Here is a 15,976-nt window from a genome sequence, read left to right as displayed (position 1 = left end):
TAAACGCATTTTGATTTTAAATGTGGAGGGGGGTAAAAACCTGATGACCTGCAAAAAGAAATCCACGCGACCACGGGGAGAGACACGCACACTCCAAATATACAGCAGGCGTCAGGGTCGGGATCGAACCGACGATCTTCTATATACCAGGCGAGGTAGTTAACATCTCCTAGCCACTGCGGCGCCTTCGTCCAGCTCGACGTGACTTGTGCTCACTAAAGGAGGGACATTCCTGGGAGCCTCGCCTCGTGACGATACTCCCCTCACCTCACTCAACCACCTCACTCAATCCCCACCACCACCCCCACCAGCACCCCCACCTCCTTCACAACCCCCTCCAGCACTCCCACCCCTACCACCCCCCCCCCCCCCCCCAACGTTACGAGTGACAGGGACATGATGTGGAACGAACATCCAGGCTCTCGTGCCCAGGCGGCCACACCGGCTTTTACAACTAACCATTCATTACTCTTTGGTTCTTTCGGTAAAGTCACGTCGAAAATAAAATCAAATAATGACAAAATACGACGTTTCGATTTGCAACACAAGCAACAATCATCAGGTAAGAATGAATGATAAAACACAGACACGGGAACAGCATAGGCAGACACGTATGCAGAGAGAGAGAGACATACACAAAGGGGCCGTCCATAAATGACGTCACGCACCTGGGGGGGGTCAGATATTTGTGACGATGTGTGACGATGTGTGACGAAGGGGAGGGGGGGTTTGAGAAATGTGACGTCACATCAAAATGCGCAACTTTAAATATAGAATTGTTATTACATCACTAATTGTTACAACACTCTTACAACATCAGAGTGCAGCGCCACATTAAATACGCACTACAATGACAATAGTTTAAAGGGATTTGAAGCATGTTTTATTTTCAAAATGGAAATATGGTTTGGGGGGGGGGCAGAGCTTTGTGTCGTCATATTTGAGGGGGGGGGTCTGACTTTTTGTGACGCCGTGTGACGAGGTGGGGGGGGGGGGGTCAAAAAACGTCCAAAATCGCGTGACGTCATTTATGGACGGCCCCAAATACACACAGAGCGAGACACACACCAAGACAAACAGAAGGACAACGAATCAGTGCCGAAGCCTTAAATAGAGAGAGGGGTGAGAGGCCGGGGCAGAGAGAGGACTGGGGAGGAGGGACCAGCTGACAAACGGGGAGAGATTCATTATTATTATTACTACTACGTGTGTCTGCCAAACGCACACTAATTGCGTCTTGATACGAAGCTTTCACAGCAACAAATGCGAATGAGTTTTACATGCACTTTTGGATACACTAATAGTACATTAATTGCTTTAAAATAAAATGTATATTTGAACGGTGTGTCAACAAAGTCCTCCCATGAGCGTTGGGCGGTGTTCATATTCCTCAGGGCTCCTCAGTCAATAGCATAAAATCAATTTCCCTATGGCAGGGTCAAGTCTCTTGTCCAACAAGACAACCCCTGTTGACCCTTTCACTGAGAGATACTTGCATACACGCAGTGTGGCTCGCCAAACGGTTAGTTTACTGACAAAAGTGTTGAAACACATCTTGACTTAAAGCTTTCGTGACTGCAGGAATTCAAATTCTTTGGGCCTTTCGGTAGAGTCACGTAGATATTTTTTTGCTATTTTCTTTGAACCTATCTACGTGACTTTACCGAAAGATCCAAAGAAGATGTTGAAGACATATTTTAGAGCCCCTTTGTGAAGCCACTGTTGGATGAAGAGACCACGCCATGCTTGTCCGTGCGAGTTGGTGAAGGGGCGTGCCCAGAACGGGTTAACATTTCACTCGCTACTGCTGTTAGCCGTGGAAAAGTAACCGGCTGAAATTGCCGCGTTCATAGTACGTGTACTGACCGCGTGCGCTTCGGTGGCGGGGAGATGTTAGCTCCCTCGCCTGGCACGCAGGACTGCGTGGGTTCAATCCCCAGACCCTGACACGATGCCTGTCGTATATTTGGAGTCCGCGTCTTCTCCCTCCCCGCGCGGTGGTCGTGTGGATTTTTCTCCGGCTCCTCTGGTTTTGCCCTCCTCCACATTTAGAAACAACGTGCGTTTCGATTATTTGGCTGCGACTATAAATTCCCACGTGTGATGATGACGCCACTTCGATGAGCTCCCACGCGAGGCCAGGTTGCCTCTGAAAAAAGTGCCAATAGCTCAGTGGGTTTTACATGGTAACAAACTAGTTTAATAATACAGACCTCCAACCTTACCAATTTAAGCCGTAATGTGTACCGATATAAAAAAAAATCCTTTGACCGCATACCGATTTTCAAGGTTATTATCAATCCATTTCATTACATCTTCTGGGGGGGGGGGATATCTGACGCAATTTGTTATTTGAAAATCGATACGCGGTATAATAAGGGTTAAAAAAAAACTTGGCAAAAGACAGTCGTGTAGCCACGTGTTGCAATGTGTTGTCTATCTCCTCTAACGAAATGCGTCACTCAAAACTTAATCACACGTCGTGTTCTCCTCTCAGCCGGAGTATTTGCTCTCTCTCATGGCGAGACAAGGAGGCAGCCACGCTATGAGCGGGCGCAAACAATTTCCAAAGCTCCGCGGCCCTCTATATATGTCACGGCGATCTCTCTCTCTCTTCCTAGCGTATGGCAAGTGTGTGCAAATCACACGTCCAAGTTTAAGTCTGTGAGCCACGCGATAGCTTCAGGAGCAGCGCGACTAATACCACTCAGTCCCGCCGGAGAGCGGGCGTAGGATAGAGTTGTTCGCAGCGTGGTCCATTGTCTGGTTCGGGTGGCCGCAGTCGCACTGTGGGTCGCCTTTAATTCTCCACTTGTGGAGGTGTGCGCAGCGACCTGTTGCTGTTCTCAAAACGGTTGATGGAGCGCCATAGTGTTTATTGGCAGGTCACGGCGCTATCAGCCACTTCGTGTGGTAAGGAATCCGGAGTGCCATGAGAAAACCCCACGCTTGCGAGCAGTGCCGAAAAAAGCTATTCCGGGGCCTGTAGCAGTGGCTATAAAGGGGCCCTGAATAAAATAAAATAAAACACGTGAATTATTAAAACACACATTTTTACTTGCACAGTAAAGTAATTGCATTTTTTCATTTGCTATACAGCCAGATAATACGACAAATCTCTAACCTTAAACACCCAGTCGTTGGTAAAAGTTGAAGGCGGTATAGTACTATAGTAATAGAGCAAGTGCAGAATCACTGAACCGGAATTGGTAGCTTGAAAGTGCAGGGCCCGTATCATGTGTAGCCACTTGTGCTACGACGATAATCCGGCACTGCTTGCGAGGAAGGGAGGGGGAACGTTTTATACAGTGATTGCTCCTGGGCATTGCACGAACACCACAGTACGACTTCGCGGTGCTGTTTGGTTGTGATCCAGCCAAGCACGTTTTTTGTCTGCTCGGGAAGTCGGGGGTGTGTGGAAGGGAGGTGACCGGCTGGTGGTGGTGGTGGTGGGAGGGGCGTGCGACTCAGCGGCCGGAGTGCGTCCACGCAATTTGTAACAAACAAAAAAATGTGAGCGCGAGCCCTTTGAACAAAAACAAAACACACACGCGCAAGAAGAACCGGTTCTGAGATATCTGGAATGAGCTTCCTGAGACAGAAAGGCTGATAGAATGTGGAATTTCAGAAAAACTGGGTGGTTCCGTGGGTCACCACACATTCGACACCGCTTCCCCCGCGTTCGTTCGCAGAGCGATAGACGCTTGTGTGGGGAGGCCTAGAAAATAATATCACACATGCCAAGAATGCCGGACATGTTAGTGGGGGGAGGGAGTGAGCGGGGTGGGGGTGTTGGAGGTGGGGGGGGGCTGTCTTGGGGAGGAGGTGTAGGTTCATCATAGAACAAGATATTCACTTAATCTGTCACTCGTCTAGCACGAGCAAAGGCCAGTTTGTTCCCTGTAGTCTTTCAATTTTTTACTGGTAGGAACGAAGTTGTAAACTGAGTGTACCAGCCTGCAATAGATTAATGTGTCCGTCCGTCCGTCCCCTTTCAATACTTTAACGAAGTGAAATCTCGTGCTGGTGGGGTGTAAAAATAAAATTGCGCAAAATTCCAATGTTCCCACCAGCCCACCCTGCAGGGACCTGTTTGTTTACCTTGAGGGGCGCCGAATCAAGGCGAACCGTGGTGGCTATGCACGTGACCTGTACGGTAATCCAGCGTTGTGGAGGCAGTGAAGGATGGTGGATCGTATAAAGATGTTGTGAAGCTTCCTTGACGTGGGAGTCGAAGAGGAGCTGTCCCTCGGCTCGCCAGGAGAAGGCGATACAGCAAATGTGGATTCCATCTGTTCCGCCTGTATGGGATAGAGGATTGCCCCCCCACCCCCCGCCTCGCACGCTCCACTTTCCGCCCACATGTAAACACTCATTGATTGGCCAATAACACCGAAATATATAGAGAACCGCAGATCTTGTGAAATTATATGGTGCCAGCTTACCGGCTGACTTGCTCTCCTGCTTGTCTGCAGTTCCTCATCGCGGCTCCTAGTCGGTCTCTCTCTCTTCGGTCGTGAGCGAATTCTGCGTGGCGCGTTACGAAGCTGAGGTTGTCATAAAATAGCAATGCGGTTGAATTTCGTCACTCTTTTCACCCGAGAGCGGACTTAATTGTCAGCAGAGACGGTCATGTTTTGTGTTACTAACGCCGAAGCTGGCACTGGCACTTCGTCCCGACGTACATACAGGAGGGGTCTAAATAATATTTTACTCAGGGAGAGTGCTAAGCGAAGTATTTTACTGCCCTTTTGCCAACCCACTGTGAGATGAGGGCCTCTCAACACCATGTGGGCCATGTGGGTGGGGGGGGTTATTTGACCATATTTCCAAATTTCACCAAACTGGTCAGCGTGGGATGGTAAAGGCAGAAAGGATCGAGGTGTTTCAGTTTTCAGTTTCATTTATTAGGTAAAGCCCTGTGAGCCATTCGGCTCTTGAATCGGGTGCAACCGCAACAAACAAAAACGTGAACAAGAAAACATCTTAAAGTGACTACGCGCAAACAGAAAAAAATCCAGGAAAAAACAGCAAAGTCTTCCAGAAAAAGCACCGAATATCAAATGCTGTGTGCAAAAATCCCAGCGGGATGCAAGTCAAACAATAACAACCATAAGACAAGTTAGATTAAAGTTGTCAGTCTAGCTCTGTACTACAACAAACAAATATGGCTCAACCAAAACGTTTTCAAAATCACCATGTGAGACCACAGAAGCACAAAAGAGCTAAATGGATTTTGCCAGGCTGCCTCTGCTTACCTCCACGTATCACAGCAGCCTCCTATCGCGACCTGGTGTGGATAGAGGCCATCAGTGGCGGAGTTGAACGACATTATCAGCTCGGGTGGAGTGGCAATCGGTCAGTTGGGACCCCGATATTAGATTTGTCTCGCACGGTAGCACCTCGGCTATGAAATATCTGGGCTCCTCTTGCCTAATCGCATCGTGAACCGTGTTTTAAATAAGTGTTTGTTGTTCTTTTACACCGTTGTTGCAAACATATCTCACGGAGGTTGTCAGGGGACCCCCCCCCAACTCGTGGCTTTGGTCACCAGTGGGGGGGGGGGGGGGGTCGGTGCGGAGGTAAAGGCACCCCCTGCCCCCCACCCTCGTGACGCTACCGGCAGCCATCCATGTGAGCGCTATCCAGGCTCAAAGCTTGGTTAGCTCCCGAGATGTGACGATAGGTCACGCGCGACGATAGGTCACGTGCGACGAGAGGTCACGTGCGACGAGAGGTCACGCACAATGAGAGGTCACGCACGACGAGAGGTCACGCGCGATGAGAGGTCACGCGCGATGAAAGGTCACACGCGATGAAAGGTCTCGCGCGACGAGAGGTCACGTGCGACGAGAGGTCACGTGCGACCAGAGGTCACGTGCGACGAGAGGTCACGCACAATGAAAGGTCACGTGCGATGAGAGGTCACGCGCGATGAGAGGTCGCTCGCGCCTTCTGGCCGATTTGGCAAAAGGCTAAAATAACTTTTTCGAGACATTTCGCGACCTTCAAACCTAGCGCCCACATTTGTACATTCTTTCACATATTTTACAGAGGCAATATCTTGCAGAGTGTGGAGAATTACGTGGCGGAGTAGAAACCAGATTCTTAATATACAGACTTAACAATAGAGAAATGCGTTTGCAGCAGTGCACAAACACAAATAACAACTATGACGACAACAAACGATTCCAACACTCTCGTCAATAACACTCTGTGGTATTTGAGAGGATAAATATATAATAGGCGACGTTTCGGGCAATGGCCCTGTCTTCGTAGCACATAAATGAGGAAGGGCCATTGCCTCGAAGCGTCACCTTTTTTTTTCAAGTTTAACAATGACATACACTTTGCATCTTCCCAGTTAGCTACCCATCCCCACTACCTATACCCCCCCCCCCCCCCCCCCAGAATATAGACACGAAACTCGGTGATACGGTATGTTCATTTTGAGTACAGAGAATATCTGTGTCATAACTGCTGGTGTAAAACTTATTTTTTGTTCATATTCTTGGTTCTTTCGGTGAAGTCACGTAGAGAAGGGAAACAATATTTATTGAATATATTATTATATTTATTGTTTCCCTTCCACGTGACTTGACCGAAAGAACCAAGAATATGAATCTATTGCATATATTATTATATTTATTGTTTCCCTTCCACGTGACTTGACCGAAAGAACCAAGAATATGAATCCCTGCAGTCACGAAAGCTTTTAAATAAAAAATGATTTTTTTGTTTGTTCGCTAAATAGACACGAGAACGTGTTATGACCCGAAGAATTCAAGGAACCGTTTGCCGCTCAACCTGCGTAATAAGGATCCAGAGAGACATCTCGGCGATGTCAATAATTCCCAATCACGCGTTGTTCAATTTCATAACATTTTTTGTTGTTTCAAATGTTTCATCACATTCTTCAGATTGTGAGATACACCGGTAAGGTTAGACGCAGCACGCCCCTAAATACAGATACAGTGCTCTATACGAATCTGGTCACTCACACTCAACGCCTACCGGAATGTAAGACGCGGCCACTATCTATGCTTCAAAATACAGGGGGTGGGGAGGGACAAGGTGCGTCCTTTATGTTCTGGAGAATAAGGTGATCACCCACAGTGCAGGTACATTCATGGGGAAAGAGATGTGGTGAATAGACATTTTTTTCTTGCAGCGATGAACCCAACAACCTGAGTTTGATTCCCATCCGCGGCTATAGTCAGTAGCGAGTGATATCTACTGAATTCGTTCTGCCCCCACTATTGCATTGACCAGCGTGGTGAAGTATAGTCAAACAATGATTGATACAAATAATTTGGAGGCCTCGATCTAGCAGTGGATTGACAGAGGTCTGTAACTTTATCGCCATCGTCGTTATCACGATGTGTAAGTATAAACTGAATGTGTGACTTGTAGTTGGGAACTTCCACACCTTGTGGTTTTAAAATCCCTTTTAACAAATAGAAAAGAGAACCGGTCCGTCTGCAATGTCACGCGAGGATACATCGTGGAGTTGAGCCTTTTGTAGAGAACGGCTAATTTGCCGCGCGCGTGTAGAGTGCGTGTACAATGTGTGCACGGGCCCCTTTCGTAACCCAGTCCACTGCTGGATGAGCGCCTGGCCCAAGGCCGTGCAGCTCGCAAAGGGATGATTTGGACATCGTTCATTCCGCTGGCCAGTCACCGGTCGGCGACGATGGGAGGAACATAGACGTCGGAGCGGACGCTTAGCGAGGGATGCTGCTGGATAGCGCTTGGGTGGAATAACCGTGGTGCGTGAGGGTCAAATGTTGCGGTGGCCCCGTGATTGTCACGAGCGGAAGTCATCGCTTACGGAAAGAGCAGAAAAGACTCCGGTCGCCGTGTCGAACTAGACCCTATTGTGCCCCCCCCCCCTCCCTCCTAGACACTAGCGGAAGTTGCTGTGTGTATAAAACATGGGACCTTTTTTTTGCCAATATCAAAGTATGAAAAAAATAAGAATAGGTTTTACCCTTTCGGGCAAATAAACAGGAGGTGTTAAGCTGTTCAAACACCAAATATAAACCTTTTTGCAAGGAATCAAGTGACTGCATTAACCACACACAGTACTTGTGGTAAACACGCAAACAAAACATGCCCTGACAATATGTGGCATGTGAAACTGATCTTTGAAGCTGATTTGCCTACAGCAGAGACAGCCTTATTCAGGGCCTCCTTTCACCAGTGTCAGACCAGAGAACGCTAAAAGGCGAACAGTACAAAGACAACGCACTCTCAGAGAGCATTTGTAGCTCGGGATGAGAAACTACAAAATGGGACTTTTTTCATGCTGTATGTATGTGTGGTGAACTTATTTCGCACCGTAATTACCGTAGCCAACCGTGCTAATGAGAAGTGCGCAGCGGGGGGGGGGGGGGGGGGGCAAAAACATCAACACAAAAAGCAGTAGTAAAGGAATTTCGGAATGAGTTTGAAAGCCACAAACACCAGCCGCACTCTCTAACGCGTGCTATCCATCTGCAGGGTGCTCCAAATGTCTTGTGACCCCCCCCCCATTTAACTCCCTAAAAAGCAAGAATTTTTGGGGGGGTCAATTAATTGGGGGTCACGAGACATCCGGAACCATCCCCTACAATGTTTCTGGCCCGACACCATTCATTTCAAACCTTTCATAAGCAACCACCGCACCCAACTCAAGTGATGACGAGGACAAATGAACTGTGAACTCTCTTAACCCACCCCCTTTTACCTGTCTCTTTCTGTGATCAGATTAACACGCAGGAGGATTTCGCGACCAATATAATCAATAATATAAATTTCGATTTTAAGCTTTCGTGACTGCAGGGATTCATATTCTTGGTTCTTTCGGTAAAGTCACGTAGAAGGGAAATAATAAAATAATAAAAATTAAACAATAAAATTCTCACAACGTTTCGATTGCAACACGAGAAATCATCATCAGGTGTGAAAACCCACAGCAAGAAAATTTGTAAAAAAAATGTCAAAAATGTATTGCTGTAGTTTTCACACCTGATGATGATTGCTTGTGTTGCAATCGAAACATCGTAATAATTTTATAGTTTTATTTGTATTATTTTATTATTTCCCTTCTACGTGAATTTACCAAAAGAACCAAGAATATCAATAATATCGGTTTTTTTAGGGTTAGATCGCGTAAATATGTGTCGTTAAACTCGCCACCACCCGACAGCCAATTTTGTAAGGTTTGTCACGTAAACAGAGCATGCCAATTCGTTACTAGTACAGCGCACACCGGTGTGTTGGAGAGTAAACCCACAACATTTACAATTCGAGTACGACGTTTCGCCAGTAATTACAACCCATCAGGCGGACAGCCACATTTGTGGAGATCTCCTCCTGTTTCGTTTCTTAAATATAAATCCTCCCGTTGCCTTCTCTTATCCGCTCCCCTTTTCCATACTCGCCTCGCATGCATCCCCGTATGTCCCCGACGCGCCCTTAATTTCAAGATGAAACATTATTTGTATGCATGCACGCGTGCACCTTGAACTTCTTTAGCACCGTACGTAGCCGACCGTCATAATCGGAGGTGCAGGGGAACGACGACAAACTAGACGCAAAAATAAGTTTTGCTGCTGCGTTGGCAGTGGGGTGACGACCACAATAAACGTGGCCCTGAGATTCATTGTTTAAGGGCGCCTTATACATCTGAATTATTATTATTACTACTACTGTATGTAACAAAAAAGTGTCAGTCCATTCGTCAGTAACACTGAGCCTGTGAACGGAAAAAATATCCAATAGGCAGCGTTTTTAGGCAACGATCCATCTTCATAGCACGTAAATAGAGAGGCCGGAGAGGTCGAATGGATACTCAGAACTGGAGCCTGCACTTTATGCCATGAAGAGAAGAATATTAAAAAAAATCTGATGACCAGTTTTTTTTTTAAACTAGTCTGCAAAGAATATGTAACTCGTAATACATTAGTTGTAGCTAGCGAGTAACAGATCAAACTCAACACGACCGTCAATTAAAAAAAAAACACACCGTGGCTTTAAAATGAAATGATATACAGTATAATAGGTGACGTTTTGCGGAATGACCCAACAACCCTTTTTATTTACGTGCCATGAAGAAGGGGCCATCGCCCGAAACGTCGCCCATCATATATTGTTTTACTTTCAAGGCCACACAGCGGTGCTAAAACGTATTCTTATTTGTTAAAACCTATTATTATTATTTTTAAACCTATTCTTATTTTTTTTAAACCCATTCTTATTTTTCATACAGCGGTGCTACAGACGATTGCGTTCACGCTTTGTCCGTGCTTAGCCAATTCTTCGCAGCCAACAAGAGCACTCGGACGGGGCTGATTTTGCTTACGTTCGTTGATGAATTCGATCTACAAAAAGACCACGTTAAGCAACACAATAATTTTGTCAGGCCTAATTATTCACGCGGCGGCGGTGGTACGTGGTGGATGGCGAGTGGAACGTGCGCGGTGTGGTGCAATGGGGATGCATACCAAGCATTCCCCAACGTAACTGCACAAACCGGATCTTTTGGTTTCATGTCCTAGAGGGAGGTTACGTGTGTGGTGGTACGTGGAGGATTTAATGGGTGGGGAATTGAAAGGGATTGTTTTTTTTTCCTCTCTTGTTGCTTGGATGCTATATGTGAGCGATTCATTCAAAGCATAACAGTAGTGCTAGTATAGGGTTCCTCAAAAGGTAATCACTATATATTTCGCAACCCTCTTTTCGACACCCTGCCGCATTGAGATCGAACGACACCCATGCCGTGTCGGTCATGGGTGTTGTTCGACCATACTTTACCCCGTTGGTCATTGAGGGTTCGTGATGGAGATGGGCAGCCCAGGACAGCTTTAGATGTCGCTCGCAAGCGATGTCAGCACGTAGAGTTGTGCTCCTGTTGCAAGGTCCATAGTGCAGTGTGCTAACCGCTGCGTCACTGCTCCGTCCCAATATATAACATTATATAGCGAGAGAGATATTATTACTCCTGCCGCACAATCCACTGATGTAGTCTACGACTCATAAAGTTTTTAAATATTACAAATAATATAATTAGACGAGTAGTTCATTCCATGTAAAAACAATATACGTAGCATTTTAGTTCATCAGCCTATGTGCCTTCTTCCAGCAGTATTTACGCAGGCAAAGTGATTTATATCCGTTATTGTATTACCCACACTTCTCCACGATGGTCCATACCAGCTTTTGTACACGGATTAATTATATCCTAAGAGTGACAACGAACGTGTGAAAATAATTGTTTTTTTTAGAATGACTCACAACTCTCGTTAACATCATGTTCTTTGCAACGATACACTGTTATATTTATAAAAAAAATACATGTAAGAAATACCGTGGGCATGAGGGGCACCATGGGCCATACTTACATTGTAACACAACGGCGGAAACTCTTTTATTTGTACATCTAATCGACGTAATCGTTGGTTCACTTGCAGCTCAAAGACTCACTCCTACAAGGCATTATCAAAATCCTGACACAACTCCCGTATGTAGGGTTACCACCTCTGGAGCTCAAACTGGGACCTCTCATGGGTAGCAGAGTACAGAACAAGAGTAGAAGAGGGGAGAATTCCACGTAAATGCATTGCCCTGGGTTGTGTATTATAATGTAATATCAATATTATTGCTATTATTTCGCGAATGACGAAGCGGGGACTTAATGTTTAGGGGCGACGTACAGATGTCCCTTGACAGCAGCGATCTCAACAAGAGGACGATCCTAGGGAAAACCGGGACAGGAGGCAACCGTACTTTGGATTTGCATTCCAACACCACCCTCTGGACAAATCGGCTACAAGTAAATGGCTCTCCCACTGGATTTCACGTCTCTCCATCTATTTAAGGAACGAAACGGGAGGATGTATCCACAAATCTGGCTGTTGCCTGATGAAGCTAGTTGTAATTATTGGCAAAACGTCGTACTCAGATTGTAAATGTTGTGGCTTTGCTCTCCAACACACCGGTGTTGCTGTACTAGTGACGAATTGGCCACGTTCTGTTAACGTGACAAACCTTACTAGTTGGCTGTGTCGGGTGGTGGCGGGTTTAACGACACTTTTATATATTTTCACAATCTAAGCCAAAAAATAACCTGTATCATGGATTATATTGGTCGCGAAAGCCTACGTGTTAAACGTCTCTCCCACTTGAGGACTGAGTCACAACTGCACTGGGAGCTGAACTGGAGGAAGGACTCCTTAGTTGTAAATAGACTGAACAGATAGGTCATTTATGCACTTCGCATGCGTAAAATAGAGTTAATGTGTACGCATTACATTGCTTTCATTGTTTAAATGGGACTGCAATTATAATTGAAAGTTCCCTTTTAATTTCACCATACATTTGTAAAATAAAACGACTGCACCTCTGCGAGTGTCTTTCGCAGGGTCTAGTTAATGTTTTCGTTGGCGTAAGGATGCATTTGGTGTGGCTTTCAACCAGTTTTATTCCAACTGTGCTATTGCTACCATGTCAAGAGACGAAGTGTCCATTCGGAGCTCTCGCAGAGCGGTGCACTGCCCCTGGTGTTGGAGAACGGCCCGTACAAGACGATATCACAGAACTGCTTCTGAGATCCCTTCACGTGACCCTTTCATCCAAACGATGGTGCTTTGCACTCTGCCACGTGCCCTGCCAACTGACAAACGTTTGTCGCGTGGCGGTAATGCAGACGGAGTATTTTGATTTCTCAGAGGTAGAATTTGGCTAAATTGAGTGAAAAGGCAAATGTAACGTGCTCTTTTGTGTGTGTGTGTAGGGATGGGTTGTGGGAAGCGATAGTGTGGCGGTTAGCGCTACGCTGCGCTATGAACTCAACGACCCGGGTTCGATTCCTGCTCACGGCCAACACCAGCGACGATTATCTAAACCGGTCCTGGGCCTCCCCTAGGTCGACTCAGCCTCAAATGAGTACCTGGTGTGGTGTGTAGTAAACATCGCCACTGGGGAGACAAAGGCGGTCGGGCGTGGTGCTGGCCACCCACCCCCTCGTGTACCGTTCTGGCCTTCATATGTGCTTGCTAACCGCACTTTCCCCTACAGTCTGTGAAGGCTCTACGGGGGATCTTTGTTTTTTTTTGGTTTGTGTAGGAATGGGTGCTGAAACCATACAACTTTCTACATATAGACACTGGTAGTTGAAATCCATTTCACTAGAAGTAGGATCTCGGCTGTACCGCTTCAGTGCTCAGGCCGATAACGTGAGAGTGCAATGAATGTAAAAAATGCGAGCGAAAGACACCCCGCATGCCTGGTTGTCTGTCTTGATCTTCCAAGCTGCTCTGTAGCCAGGTGGTGGCACAGGGTGAATGGATTACTACCGATGGGTATCTCTCCAGGACGCAATCTTTATTATTATGCTTGTTTTCAGGAGGGTTTTGCCAAGTTTTTTGCAGTATGGGGAGCAATGAGCTGATGTCTGGAATCCCCATTGAGTAATTTGAAGGCAGTGTTTCAGCATTGGGATGTTTGGCCAATACCATATACATTGAACTGTAAAGATGTTTATTTATTTAATTTAACCAATTAAGGCCCACTGAGCTATATAGATGTTTTTTTTTCTTTCAGAAACGACCTGGCTATCACACATGACAGCTCATCGAAGTAGCTTTTCGTGTGGAACTTTCTAGCAGCAAAAAGACATGTTAATTCACGTTGATTATAAATGTGGAGGGAAAAACCAGAGGACCCGGAGAAAAATCCACGCGACTACGGGGGGAACATGCAAACTCTAAATATACAGGCATCAGGGTCGGGATGGAACACACGACCTCCTGGATACAGCGGCTTGGTGGCAAGATTTTTGATTTGTACTCGGCATTACCCCGCGGCCTACAACCATTACCTCGTGTGTGTCATACATTTGGCAGGAAAAGGTTGAATACGGAGACATTCAACTTTGGAGTAAAAAGGAATCCCCACTGCACTCACCTGAACGGAACCACCCCACCCACACCATAAGCCTCCACATTCCTTGCAAGGCAGATCTAAAAGTAGCATTCTAAAAGCATCAGATCAAGTAATATACCAAACTGACTATTCATTTGCCAATAATTACACAGGGTAATGCCAATCGTTACAAATTGGGTTATTTAACAGAATCAAAAGTCAGTCTTGGTATTGTTGAAGAGTGAATCAGTTTCTCTGTTTTTGGATTGGTGTGGATTTGGTATTGACATGGCCGAGGAACTCACTGCCACCGAGGTGGCATGTCAACTCAGTCTTGCTGGCTTACCAAACAACAACAACAACAACAATAATAATGCAATGATACAAAACTAGTTATATTTTGTTCCCTATTTGTCGATAGGTTAGGCCGGCACTGTTGTGATGGAGCATAATTGGGTAAAATAATATTTAGGTAGAATTCCAATGACATCCGTCAACCTAGCAGCGTTCAACTTTAAGAGCTAAGTTTTCGCAGCCAAAGCAATGATGACGGTCCAATCAGATTGAGCGAATTGTCGTACGTTGATGTCAGATCGTCATGAAAAGTGTGGCCCCACCGGTGAAGGGAAGCTTTATTAGACAGAATTCCATTGATGCATTGCCCACGTGTGAATAATAATAGTAATATCTTTGCGAACGTGGCAATCTTGTCACATGGTGGGGGGGGTGAACGACAAAAAATAGTTTTTATTATAGTAAAAAACATACTTACGTGGCCTAACCACCCCACCTGCCCCCTTAAAAAACACGTGGATCCTAGCAGCATTTGTTTAACAAGCCTCAATGACTGACGATACTCAGAAGGTCGTATGGACAGTCCAGAGTTTGCTTGCTTAAACAAATGCTACTGTTGGTTGATAGATCTCTCGAATGAAGATTGGCCAATGGACCGCAACACATTGTGTGTGTCTTTTGTATGTGCTTATCATAAGCTTTCATCGGTGCTTTGTCAAACCGCTGCCGGATGAAGGCCTCCCCATGTCGTATCGATCGTGTTGGTTGTTTGACTCTACTTCACTACGCCGGTCCGTCTGGGCTTGTTGGTTAGGGGGGTGGAGGTGCCCAGGACCGTTTTGGAGATCACTCACCGCTCCCTTTGCCACGGTGGCGAGATGTTACCCAGCTCACCTGGTATACAGGAGGTCGTGGGTTCAATCCCGACCCTGACGCCTGTTGTATATTTGCTAGTTTGTGTGTCTCTCTCCCCGTGGTTGCGTGGATTTTTCTCCGGGTCCTCCGTTTTTTTTTCCCTCGCATTTAGAATCAACGTCACGCGTTTAGAGCATTTGGCTGCTATACATTTCCACATTGATAAGCCACTTAATTGAGCTATCATTTGTGATAGTCGGGTCGCCTCTGAAAAAATAGATATATAGCTCAGTGGGTCTTACCTGTTCAAATAAATCAAATAAGTTTAGCTTTAACAGTTTTAATTGCCAAACAAGAGCGAAGTCTAGTTTTGAGAACTTCACCTTACGCTTATGCAAAAACACGCACGGACTCGCCGACACGGCCTCTCTCCCAGTAGCCATGAAGATGGCACTTTGCGTAATCATCACACGCGTCGGGGTGGCTTTCGTTTCACTCTTCTCGTGGCTCACAGGAGCCGCGTGTGGAGTACGCTACGCCATCGTCGCCACTATTTACCTGCCTATGGCTCAAAACAAATACCGCACCCATACCGAAGGATGACCTTTAATCTTCGTCACGCACCAAAAACCATCCCCTAATTCAAATATCGATACTGCACTATTATTAGCAGTAGGAAAGTAGTGCAAGATTTCGCAATGGCCGTTGCCCACCGTAGCTAAAATGTCCCCTTGGCCGCTGGTGGCAACGATGGTGTCGAGAATAGCAAACGCGGTGGCTGCTGTAATCCAAAATTGTGGTGGAGGCAGCAGCGAGGGGTTTGGTGGATCACCGCACACACAGACGTTGTGGTGGTGGAATCCCTTCCCCGTGGGCGTCGAGGAGGGCAGCAAGTGTAGTAAACATTTTCGACATTGCCCCC

General features: G+C 46.3%; 1 long non-coding RNA gene across 2 annotated transcripts in view; it reads right to left on the bottom strand.

Moving 5' to 3' along the window:
* Nucleotides 1–1,316: 1,316 nt before the first annotated feature.
* The window catches only part of LOC142924034 (uncharacterized), a 43,817-nt gene continuing 29,157 nt past the window's right edge, over nt 1,317–15,976 (bottom strand). Inside the window, exons 2-3 of one of the 2 annotated variants that reach the window (XR_012941177.1) lie at nt 4,446–4,527; nt 1,317–4,301 (exon numbers count right to left, since the gene is read on the bottom strand). This is a non-coding gene — a long non-coding RNA (uncharacterized LOC142924034). Of the gene's footprint in view, nt 4,528–15,976 lie in introns of both variants that reach the window. The other variant, XR_012941176.1, reaches the window with a different exon arrangement.

This window comes from Petromyzon marinus, chromosome 7 (genome assembly GCF_048934315.1).
Source record: "Petromyzon marinus isolate PM22_M1 ecotype Great Lakes invasive population chromosome 7, UKy_Petmar_22M1.pri1.0, whole genome shotgun sequence".
Classification (NCBI taxonomy): Eukaryota; Metazoa; Chordata; class Hyperoartia; order Petromyzontiformes; family Petromyzontidae; genus Petromyzon; species Petromyzon marinus.
The sequence above is the reverse complement of the archived record's forward strand: the minus strand, read 5'-3'. Positions and strand labels throughout refer to the sequence as shown.